Source organism: Arachis ipaensis, chromosome B10 (genome assembly GCF_000816755.2).
Source record: "Arachis ipaensis cultivar K30076 chromosome B10, Araip1.1, whole genome shotgun sequence".
NCBI lineage: Eukaryota > Viridiplantae > Streptophyta > Magnoliopsida > Fabales > Fabaceae > Arachis > Arachis ipaensis.
The window spans coordinates 79723557-79729231 of record NC_029794.2 but is presented as its reverse complement, the minus strand read 5'-3'; positions in this window follow the sequence as shown (position 1 = coordinate 79729231).

Sequence of the window (5675 nt, the reverse complement as noted above, 5' to 3'; positions counted from 1 at the left end):
ATGATCTTGTCTTGGTTCCAGAGTTGGCGTGCCATGCCTCAGCCTTCAAGTGGCACGCCATAGTGAAATGCTAAGGTTGGCGTGCCACGCCTTTGATACCAAGTGGCACGCACAGTCCTTGCTTTTGGTCCTTTGTGCATTGGCGTGCCACGCCTGGTTGCTCAAGTGGCATGCCTAGTCTTCAATTGCCTTCTGCCCCTTCTCTGGATTATTGTACCAGCGTGCCACGCCATGCTGCTCAAGTGGCACGCTCATGGATTTGTGAACTCTTCAAGCTTGGCGTACCATGCCTGGGTTCTCAAGTGGCACACCCAAGTGGCTTCTTGGGACTGGTGTGCCACGCCTTCGACACCAAGTGGCACGCCATAGTAAAGGTCCTTCTTGGAATGGTGAGTTGGTGTGCCACGCCCCTTTGCTCAAGTGGCACGCCCATAGTAATTGATGGGCCAGGCGTGCCACGCCCAGCTTGGCATGCCACGCCCCTTTTGTGTCCTCCATTGTAGCTCTCTGAAATTTTGTATTAGCGTGCCACGCCCAGTTTCTGGCGTGCCACGCCCACATGCATGCTTGGACTTCTTCTCTGGACTTTAATACTGGCGTGCCACGCCAAGCTCCTGTTTGTCTTCTACCCAATTTTTGATGCTTTTCTCACCTGAAATTTAGCACAACTCATCTCAAAGTAGTGTACCATAATATTCATCAAATAATGCATGAATTGTACTGATCAAATGAGATTTATGCTCTTTTATGGTCTTCTTTATACAAGAAAGAAGGGTAGATGATGCAAGTCATCAGTAATTATAGAGCATAGTTAATTTTTCAGAAATTTAGAAATTAGAACCAAAGTGAAAATGAGAATCCCTTTCTTTATTAAAAATTCAAATGCACAAATTCCATCTTCATATAGTTTGAATTTCCATCTTTTGTTGGAACAAAAAAAGTAACTTTATAGGTAGCATCCAAGATTTTTTCATTCTAATTATCTCCCTGAAGTAAAAATAAAAGATTAGAAATACACACCTCAAAGTTAAGCAGTTTGGATGCAATGGCATCAATCTTCTCTAAATACTCATTTATTGTAGCCTTAGAAATCCTACATGACCAGAGTCAGACACTAATCCACAAATATTTAGTTAAAGAAACACATAAATATATCAGGAATATAGTAGCTTTTATAAATAATAAGTTACTGGTTCTACTTTTAAACATAAACAATGCTTAATGTAAGTCATTTAGATTACTATTGTACAGGGTGTCTTATTATTTTAGGCACAATATTGGGCCACACTCATTTTTTAGAAAAAATTATTTTTAAGAGAACCAGAAGGCAATTGCAATTTAAGGAAAGAGAAGGGAACATAATAAGTGTCACTAACAGATTCCAAAACTAGCTGCCTCAGATGCCATGAACAAAACACCAAACAAATTACTCGAATCTAATTAACTAAATACATATCAATCAAAATGTCACCTGAAAAATAAATAAACATTTTAAAATCCATGGAAGAAATCCATGGAAGAAAAAACACACTTCTGAGGTTTTCGGAGGTTGCAATAAACTTGAGATAGACTGCTTTCAGCTGAAAACAATGATGTTGCTCTGCTAATGCTAAAGTTTTAGCCACAGTGTTTATACAATCAGTATTCTGATCTTTCACAAGACCAAAAATTTGGGCTCTGAAAACGGGTGACCGTGCAGCTAGTACCAATTTATGGGCTGCAAAATTTTCTCCATTCACTTCAAAACTAACATCAGTTCCTCTTCCGCTTTTCAGTAGTTGACCAAATTGCTCACCAATGTTAGATGGAGGGATTCCTATAGAATAGATTCTAGGCCTTCTGTGTGTGATCTCACCACACCAACACTACAATTTATTGAGTTTTGTTTACAAGTTAGATGAAAAGTAGCTGGAAAAATAAGTATAATCGTTAGGAGCAGACAATATTAGCTAGAAACCAGAACAATGCACAGCATCAATATAGACATCACAGTAAATATTGTTTGATGTAATAACAAGTAGGATTTCAGTTCAAAAATGGCGTATCTAGCTCATGCATCAACTTAGTTACTATCAAATTTCAACATTCTAATTGAAATACAAGAAATACATAAGAGCATAGTTGTTGTGTTTGTGATTATCGAGCGGAAACCGGTTTCTAAAATTGGAACCCTAAACCCCTCAAATTTCAGAATCTAATGGAAATTAATACATACCTAATCGACGCCGTGAGCACAGAGAGGACGACAAGAAGCGTAGAGATCGACGATGGTATGGGCGCGCAGCGACGATCAGTGCAGGAAGGCAAAGAGGAGCGACGGTCAGTGGTGACTGGTGAGTCGTGTGTGGCGGTGACTGGTGAGTGGGGGTGAGTGGTGACTGGGGTGCGACGATAGTGAGATGGCGGGTTTCGATATTTGCGATGGTGATCAGGGTTTTCTTCGTGCTTTGGAGGTTTGGGTAAAAATTTCTTATCTGAAAGGGTTCTCTGAAAGGGTTTTCGAGCTTCTTCAAAAAGTGATGATGAGCTTTGGAGGGAATGGCTAAAATTTTCACTAAGTGTGTGCTGAGTGTGCGTGCGTGCTTACGGGAAAAAAGTCAGAGGGAAAAAATTCACAGTGTCAAGTTTTTGGCTCTAGATACATTAGGCATCACTTTTAAAACGCACCCAAAACTCAAAAAATAGGCTACCCTCTAAAAGTGTCCTCCTTGATACAAAAAGTGAACCTATAGATATCAACCTATGGCTACACTTTATAAGTGATTTCTATAATACCTAAGGCTGCACTTTTTAAATGATGCCACAATTGTGTATCCTTTTCTCTTATAAAAGGGCAACACGGAGAAAAGCGTAGTGAGAAATGTAGCTTAAAAAAAGTGTGGCTGAATGGGTATTTTTCTTGTAGTGAGAAAGGAAAAACAATTATGAAACAACAAAGAACTTACCAATTGCATTGAAGAAGAAATGTAGATCTACAAAAGAAAGTTCACAAACTACAACTAACAATACAAAGGAATTACAAGAGAAGAAGAATTCTACAACTACAAGAGAACAATTAAGGAAAGAAAAGGAAAATTAGAAGAGGAGAAGAAGTAGATCTAGATCTAAAACCTAATCCTAATTTTAGAGAGAAGTGAGAGCTTCTCTCTCTAGAAACTAACTCTAACTACTTCTAAAACTTAAACTAGGACTAATGATCAAAAGTATGTTAATTCTCCTTCAATCCTTGGCTTAAATAGCATCATAAATGAGTTGGATTGGGCCCACAAGGCTTCTAAAATCGCTGGCCACGAGTTGCATTAAGTGAATCACGTTCACCCATCGGCGCGTATGCGTACCGTGCGCATGCACACCTTTATCCGCGATGCAACTATGGCAAATCTTATATCATTTCGAAGCCCCGGATGTTAGCTTTCCAATGCAACTAGAATCGCATATTTGGACCTTTGTAGCTCAAGTTATGGTCGATTAAGTGTGAAGAGGTCGGCTTGACAGCTTTTGCGATTCCTTCATTTCTTCATGATCTCTCCATTTCCACATGCTTTTCCTTCATTCCCTTGAACCAATCCTTGCCTCTTAAATCTGAAATCACTTAACAAACATATCAAGGCATCTAATGGAATCAAAGGTAAATCAAGATTAAACAATTAAGGGCCTAAAAAGTATGTTTTCACACTTAAGCACAAATTAGGAGACAATTATGAAACCATGCTATTTCATTGAATAAATGTGCGTAAAAGGTCATAAAATCCCCTAAATTAAGTACAAGATAAACCCTACAAATGGGGTTTATCAACCTCCCCACACTTAAACCAAGCATGTCCTCATGCTTAAACCAAGAAAGAACAAAGGGGTATCAACATTTATTCAATGCGAACTAATCTAAATGCAAACTACCTATATGCAACTATCTACACGAATGTAATTGCTTGGTCAAAATAAATTAATTCCCAAGAGTACATATATGCACAAGGGCTAAGGGTATTAACAACCCTGCCAAATCACAATTGAATTGAGCTATTAAATATTTTTACAAACTTGCATGAGGAGTGATGATCATAGGTGGAAAAAATGTAATTGAACAATCGAACCCTCACCGGTAGTGTTTGCACTCTATTCGCTCAAGTGTTTAGGGTTGATTCACTCAATTCTCCCCTAATCATGCTTTCCAAGATTTATTTTTCTTCTAACAATCAACATTTATTTCATGCATGCATACAAGTATCATGAGATCTTTTCATAGGTTGTAATGGGGCTAGGGTCAAGGTAGGATGCATATATGGTCAAGTGAGCTTGAAATTTGAATCTTTGGTAAGCTTAGACTTCCCACCTAACCTATGACATCCTATATAATTAAGTTCTAACCTAGCTACCCATCTTTCACTTTTTAACATACTCATGCATTTTCTTTTCATTTCACAACACTTATGCATTGATCCTTATTGAGCTTTGCTTTGGGGCATTTTGTCCCCTTTTTATTTCTTTCTTTTTCTTTGTTTCTTTCTTTTTCTATTTTTTTCTTTTCTTTTCCATATTATTTTTTTTCTTTTTCTTTTTTTTTCTTTTATTTTTATCATTTTTCTTTCTATATACAAGAACATCAATGCATAAGGTCTAACATTTGATTAATACATGAGTATGCACCCAATTCCCAATTTTTCCAACAAAAATACAAAACTACCCTTTTATTCACCCAATGTCCCAAATTTCCCACACTTGAATGATACTCACACTCACTGCTAGCCTAAGCTAATCAAAGATCCAAATAAAGGACATTTATTATTTTTTTCGGTTAAAGGCTTGTAATGTGCTAAAATTAAGAACAAAGTGGGTTAATCGTAGGCTCAAAGTGGCTAACAATAGAAGATAAAAGGTAAGCTATTTGGGTAAGTGAGCTAGATGAAATGATGGCCTCAATCATTTAAATGCATGTCTACACAAAATAATGGACATAAAGAATCAAACAAATCAAAGATTACAATCATAGGAAGAGAATAATGCACACAAGAAGGAAAAATAAGTGGTTATAAGATGTAACCACATCATTAGGCTCAAATCTCACAAGCTTGTGTTCTTAGCTCAAAAACATGATCCACGATATATATAATTCAAGCAATTCCTATGAAAAGTTTTCACTCAAATCAATTGGTGCCCTATAGATAGAAATCTTGAAGGACCTCATTATTTTGACTAAGCTTATTATGTATATATATGCAAAATTATGAGAATGCAACAAAAATCCTTAAAACCTAAAATGAAATGCAAAAGTGTTGGAATTAGAAATTTGTCGCCCAAAAATGCCGATTGGTCGGATGACCTCCCTACACTTAAAAGTTTGCACCGTTCTCGGTGCACTCAAAGATGAGCAAGGGGGTACGGCGACTCTCCGGATTGCTACCTTCAGCTGCTAGATCAACCGGTTGCTGCGCGTTCTTTCTTCTGCTTCCATTTTTGCTTGCGGTGCATCATTCATGAAAAACAAAAATATTACACCATAAGATGAGAAAACAAAAGCAAGGAAGCATACATTGTTGGAATGAGGTACTAATCACTAGATTTTAGTGAGTGAATTAGTGTAACATTAATGACAAATAAGTGTGTGAATTTTAAATTGCACGCAGTTTAGAACACACATTAGCATAAAAGCTATGTCACTAAAGAAGCATGCACTTTAC